Below are 7,444 nucleotides of genomic sequence, written 5' to 3' on the forward strand. Positions count from 1 at the left end.
GCCGAAGGCTCACCTCATTCAACCGACCAGGCCAGTTTCCCACTGCGTACTTGTCCAACGGCTGTGTTCTTACTGCCTCACCACACCTGTGGTGAAGCTCGGACAGGCTCTGGGCTAGGTCCCGGATTTGTAGAGTCTACTGTGGAAGTGAGAATATAGATGTTGCGCTGCGTGCCTGCAAAACGATCTCCGCCAGGACAACACGTTAGGATGTCCCCTCCAGGCAGGCCACAGCAACCCCCAGCCCTGGGGCACATGAAATTGTAGGTCTGCTCCTGCAGGCCACAATGTGTGGGGCGCGGCTCCGCAACAGGTCAGCAACGCACCACACCGTCACCCCAAAATCCCATCTTAGGGCCAGTGCCCTATCGTGGTACTCTTTGTTATGACACGCTCCAACGTGCTGGTGGAGCCGGTGGAGAGGAGACAATCACTGCTGCTGGCCAAAAAGTAATGGTTTGAATGTCTGCTTCAATTTGTTTTGACTTTTGTTGTGTCGATGCACACGCAGCTCGGCCTCCAGGCCGGCTGCGGATCTCAGCACCGGCCCCCAGTAAGCGGGGGGGTCGGGGCGCCGTCACCAGCAGCGGTAACCTCACACGGAGGTCGCCGGACTCGCGAGCCCGCTCCGGCGGGCCTTAGACTGCAAGAGGCGGCGCCGTGGCAGGACAGCCCCGTCCGGCGCTGCTGCCCCAAAATGTCCTCTGCGGGCCGGCGCTCGATCCCAGTGCCCCGAGCGAAGTCGGATCTCTCGTGGCCCGTCCCCCGGGCACGCCGCGGACCCGAGCTCCAGCATCGGGTCGCGGAAGATGTTACGCGGCACACGCAGCGAGCGTGCAGGCCGTCACCGCGGGCTCGGAACCGGCAGCCCAGCCAAACGCCCGCCGCCCGCCGAGCGGTAGCGGCAACCAAAACACAGCCGCGGTCGCCGGTGTGGCCCCCAGACAGCTTGATAGACGACGTCCGTACCCCTTAAAAGGGAGGCACGGGCGCTGCTTGCAGGATATTTATACGGGCCAGGTATCGGAGCTGCAGTTTATGCTGCTGCTCCGGTCGCCATCTTGGCCACACCCCCACAGCCAAGCCCTTATAACCACCCAACCCCACGCCACACACGTCCTTTGGCTGTGGGCAGCGCAGGTTGGCCACAGGGCCTGTTTCTGTCAGTGGATCTGTGAGTGGGTGCATGAGTATTTGAGTGGGTTTGAAAGTGGGTGTATGAGTCTGAGTGGGTGTGGGTGTGGGGGGGTGCATGAGTGTCTGAGTGGGTGTGTGAGTGGGCGCATGAGTCTCTGAGTGCAAGGATAAGTGAATGAATTAGTGTAAGAATGAGTCTCTGGTGTTTCAAATTTTCCCATATTCGTGAATAATTCGCGAAAATTCACAAATTTCACAAATATCATGCATGGTGACGCAAAATTATTTTAAACCCATAATTTGCCCCTAAAACACACCTATAACACACCCCTGGGGACAGGGTACCTTCACCCTGACCACTTATGCACTTTCAATTTGGATTTTCACCCCCGGGGACCGTGTCCAGTGAAATAAAATGGCAACCGCAACTTTCTAGTCAGGTTGCAGTCAGCCAATTGCATCACTTCTATTCGCAGGTGTATTAGTGAAAAAAATCACGAATATCATGAATTATTCACAAAATATTTGCGAAGTAATTGTGGCCAGAGATATACAAATTTAATTCCCCTTTAATATCTCAAAAACTACTGAACAAATTTACACCAAATAAGCGAAAGAGTGATATGCGTACTGAAAGCTAGCTTTCTGCCAAATTTGGTGTAATTACGTCCAGCGGTTCGGCTGTAGACGTGTGTAAAGGTCCAATGGGAATTAACACGAGAAACACAACTTTTTTCAACCCCCCTTTTTCTCTGCCCCAGCTTGACAGATCAGCCCCTGAAACTTTCCGTGTGCAACAAGAATCACCGCAAAACTTTTTGGGGAAAATTTCATGATGATTCGTCAAACAGTGCCAAAGATATAGGCAAGTCAAAAAACTTTTTTTATGGAAACATTGTCCTAACTATAACTACCTAGGTTTTAAATATAAATATATATATATATATATATATAGAACATTCCTTCTGTCCCACCAGGGGTGGGGGAGGGAGATGGGGTTTGCCTCCAGTTTGCCACCATGGGCAGAAAGCCCAGTGGATGACAGGACTATTTTAGTTTATAAAAGAATGGGGTGGGTCTAGCCCCTCCTGACATCAGACCACGCCGTCACCACCAAAAGCCTCAACAGTCTTTCTGCTCCCCTGTGGACTAAAACATCCAACCACACAGGCAAGTGAGAGGACATTTGATTCTTTTGGGTGTTCTTCTTCCATATCAGTCAGGATAGTGGGGCTAAATCCCAAGATCGTCCCACTTGCCATGGTGACTGGCTGCACTTTTTGGGCTTGGGTAGCCTGCCACACAGAGAAAACTACCAGACCCAGGCAATTTGGAAAAGTAGACATTGAGGGGAGTCCAGGGTGGTATGCCTTGTGTGACGCCCATGCTGTTATGCTCTGCATACCTTAAGCTCTGCTTAAAATCACACATTTTCCTGATGTTCTGTGATGGAAACTTCCGGAATCAGGAGGAATCCACAAAATTTCTACCACCCAGTGTTACCCGACTTGTGCTGATAAAAGTGCTGTGCCACTTGTGTGGTTGGACCTAGAGCATGAAACATGAAAGGATCAAACCGAGGTCAATGGAAGTCCCCTCGCAAGGGCTTAAATTGACCCTGGTTTGATCCCTTCCTGTCCTGTGGAAAGAGTCTGGGTTAAACATACCCGGTGAGAGCCACACAAGTCACTGCACCCTTGATTCCCCAGATGACTGGTTTTCAAAAATATGCAAGTTATCTGAAATTCCCTAGGTGCCGGCTGAGCTAGGACCCAAAATTCACAGCTACCCACTTTGCAAAATGGGTTCGTTTTGAGTGGAAAATGTTATGTATCCATGTCGCATTTTGGGCCGTTTCCTGTGGCGAGCATTAGGCCTACCCATGCAAGCGAGGTACCATTTTCATTGGGAGACTTGGGGGAATGCTGGGTGGAAGGAAGTTTGTGACTTCCCACAGATTCCAGAGCTTCCCATTACAGAAATATGAGGAAAGTGTGTTTTTAGTCAAGGTTTGAGGTTTGCAGGGTATTCTGGGTTAAAATAAACCTGGTGAGCCCTACAAGTCACCCTGGGTGTCTAGTTCTCAGAAATGTTCAGGTTTGCTAGGATTCCCTAGTTGCCGGCTGAGCCAGGACCCAAAATTCACAGCTACCCACATAGGAAAAAATTGTCATCTTTCAATGGAAAAACGTGATGTGTCTATATTGCGTGTTGGCCCGTTTCCTGTCGCAGGCACTCGGCCTACCCATCCAAATGAGGTACCATTTTTATCGGAAGACATGTGGGACCATAGAATAGTATAACATTTGTTATTACCAATTGAATTTCACTGCATTTGTGCCTTGCAAATGTAAGCCTGTGTGTAAGAACCATTGTATGGTGCAGCTCAGCTGTTGGCTCTGGGTACCTTGGATTCTTAGAGAACTTACAAACCCTACATATCCGTACAACCAGAAGGGTCTAGAGGCAGTAGTGGTGTATTGCTTTCGTAAATTGGCCATCACAACAAAATGTTACAGATGAAAACGTTGCCATGAATAGCCTTTTATTCCTACTCATTTTTAATATTTCTTTATTACAACAGTTAGTTTCTTTGAGAAAATCTTCAGGGATCTATGCATATGACCCCTTGCTGAATCCAGAATGTTGTCTACTTTTCAGAAATATATAGCTTTCCTGGATCACCCATGTTTTTCACACTGGGTCCCACTACAAACTGCCAGCAAATTGAGAGCACAAAAATAGGAAAAAATGGCTACGTCTTTCAAAGATGTCAAAACTGAATAAAAATATGTTTTTTTATTTAGCTCTGCATGTTCCTAAAACCTGGGGAAATGGTGACTTTGCCACAGTACACCGTTTGTTGATGCCATATTTAGGAAAAATACAGACACTTTTATCGAGAGCACTTGTTTCCTATTTTTCCCCAAAAACTCAAAATTATATGTATTTTGCCTACTTTCTCCGTAAATAAACTGTGGGTGCCTTTAGAATCCCTAGGATGTTGGAAAAAAGGGTGCACATTTATGTGGATACCTTATATGGAAAAATATTTATGCAGCCCTAAGCATGAACTACCCCATATAGCCAAAAAGGGCTCAGCACTGGGGGTGGGTGGGGGAGAGGAAGGGGGAGGCCCAATAGTTCCGTGTGGAAATCCATAAGAAATCCATCTTTTTCTTTAAAAACTTAATTAAAACTCTGTGCAATGTCAACTTCATCATCACTCACACTGTTTACCAACAAAACTTGATCTGAGGAATTGAGGGTTCAAGGTGATGCCAATGTATTCCTTTTTTTCCCTTTGTTTTTATTGGTGTTTTTAACAAAAACATACAGAAACAACTTCTTGTTAGTTCTGCCCCCCTGCTCCCCCCTCTTCCGAATCTGCTCCCAGTCCTGCATCACCCATGATAACTCTTTCAAGCCTTCCTGTATGGACTGTGTGGGTTCAGAGGCAATGTTCCTCAATTTGATTCTGTCCATGCTCTTCTTCGTGGTCAGACTCAATGGAAGATGAGGATAGGTTCAGCGCTCTGATGTCTGGCTCTTTCAAACAGTGTAGTAAATGGTCCCATTTCCTTGCTGCCTCTAGGTGTAGGGCCCTTCCCTCTGCATCAGCCCATCTTATTAGTATATCCCTCCATCTACTTAAGTGTGGTCCCCCTGGGTCCTTCCAGTGTAGTGTGATTTCTCTCTTTGCCAATACCAATGCCAGGTCAATATATTTATTTGTGATTTTATTGGCACTATGGCGAGGAAATCCTCCCAGTAGGGCCGCCAGCGGGGAGAGAGGCAACAGTGTTTTGGAACAGTCCCTCCCAATAATGCTTGATCCTTGAGCACCCCCACAGCATATGTGTGAGGCCTGTTTCCTGTTCAGTGCAACGGGGACACCTGCTATCCGCAGTTTCAAACATCTTGGCTAACTTTTGGGGCATGAGGTATGCCCTGTGGAATATGTCGAAATGAGTCAGCTTGAAGCGAGCATTTCTAGATGCTGTGTATGTATGTGCTGTAATTCTGGACCACTGTTGCTCATCTATGGGTGCCTCTATGTCCCCCTCCCATGCTAATCGTAAAGTATCCAACGGGAGCAATGTGTCCTTCCTCTACGCTTTGTATAAGATAGATACGGCTTTCCCCTCCACGCTAACCGTACAGATAGCATGACATCCCGCATGTGTGGGTGGTTCCGTCAGCCCTTGTTTCCAATGACATTGTATGAGGGCTATCAGTGATATGTGCATAAGAAACAACCCAGGGGAACCTCAAATTGTTCTATAAGAGTTTCAAAGGACAGTAGTTCCCCATTGTTAAACAGATCCCCCGTTTCGGAGATGTTATGCTCTGCAAGTCTCGATATTCCCGTTAGGACCTGGCCTCCTGGGAGCCAGAGAGCCCAATTAGTGGTATTGCCGGTGCACAGGGCAAGGAGGTTCTTGTGCGTTGTAAACTGCGTAGCCAACAATTGCGCAGTGTGTGCATGCCTGGTTGGTTCATTGGGCGTCGTCTTCTGGGATTCAGCAGGACCCTAAAGCGGTCCTCCCATGTTTGGACATAGCGTCACTGTGTGCATCTCCCGTGTGAGCCACTGTAACTGGCATGCCAGATAGTAGAGTTCCACGCCAGGTGCTGTCATCCCCCCCTCGTCGGTGGGCCGGAATAGGGAGTGAGGAAGGATTAACGGTAAAGTCGCAAAGTAGTACATTAGTCTAGGTAGGGATACCATTTTAATCAGTGCGATTTGCCCCGCCACCGATAATGGGAGTGTTTTCCAAAACAAGACATCTGCTTTTAACCTCTGGAATGCTCGACCCACATTGCCCTCTAGTAGATCCTTGGTTACGTGGTATATATGGACTCCCAAGTATCGAAAGGTGGAAGCTATCCACATAAGACCCTGTGTATTCCCCACCGGTGGAGCATCTTTTCGCAGAGGGAAAATGTGGGATTTCTGACAGTTAATACAGAGCCCAGAGAGGTACTCAAATTTCACAAGCAGAGCCATAGCACCCGGCAGTTCTTTCTCTGCATCGTGTAAGAAGAGTACCATGTCGTTCGCGTAAAGCGCTATTCTATGAGTTTGACGCTGGATACATAACCCCTGTTAGTAGGCACCTGTTCTCGCCGCTTGCGCCAATGGCTCTATTGCTATGGCAAATAATAGGGGTGAGAGAGGACAACCTGTCTGGTGCCTCTACCTACCACGTATGGCTCTGATATCGTATGACCTGTGCGGACACGAGCAGGTGGGTTCGTGAATAAGTTTCGTCCACTTAATATATCCCTGTCCTAAGCCCACCCATTCCATCACTTGGCACAGAAAGTCCCATCGAAGGCTATTGAAGGTCTTCTCTATATCAACCGCTATGGTTGCTGCGTTCTGTAAGTCTGGGGATTGATATCGAAGGATCGAGATCAGGCATCTAATGTTAATAGTTGTGTTACGGCGAGGAATGAATCCCGTCTGGTCTGGGTGGATCAACGTGGGCATGTGGGGCAGAAGGCGCATGGCCAGGATCGGACGTAGTATCTTATAGTCCATGTTTAACATGGACAAGGGGTGGTACAAACACACATCTGTTGCAGGGCGCCCTGGCTTTAGGAGTGGTATAACTATGGCTTTGTTTGTGGACGGGGGCTGCGTTCCAGCCCTAAGTGCCACCGAGTGGAGTGCACTGAGTTCAGGAGCTAGTAATTCAATATATGCTCTGTAAAATTCCATGGGGAGTCCATCTGCCCCCGGCACTTGCCCCCTGGCCATTGTCTTCACAGCTGTGTTAATTTTGAGGGGGGAAATCACATCTTCCAATACCAGGCAGTCTGCCTCCCCTAATTGAGGGATTTGAAGCTCCTCCAAGCTCCTTAATTGGGTGGGGGATATGTCCTCCCCCAGGGAAGCATATAGTGAGGAATAATAGTTAATAAACCTCTCATTGATTTCCCCTTGCCCAACCCCCCTGTCGTTCTCAATCTCCATCACTAAAGAATGTTGTCGGGGAGGAGCTGAGAGCCTGGCTAATTGAGCCCCTGCTTTGTCCCCCTGTGTGTGTAGTCGGGTCATATAGCTTTTATAATTGAAACATTGTAATATTTCTATTGCTACTGCAACCTTTTCCTTAGCCTCTGTAATCAGAGGGGACATTTCCAGGGCACCAGGTCTCTTCCGTTCCAGTTCTCTGAGTTTTTCTTCTTTGTCCCCAATCTCTCTCTCCAGTGTCTTTTTGACCCACCTCACCCCTGCCATGCTCTGACCTTTGATTACCGTCTTGAAGGCCTGCCACTCTAGTGCACGAGAAGACAC

This window comes from Pleurodeles waltl, chromosome 8, assembly GCF_031143425.1.
Source record: "Pleurodeles waltl isolate 20211129_DDA chromosome 8, aPleWal1.hap1.20221129, whole genome shotgun sequence".
In the NCBI taxonomy this organism is placed as follows: Eukaryota; Metazoa; Chordata; class Amphibia; order Caudata; family Salamandridae; genus Pleurodeles; species Pleurodeles waltl.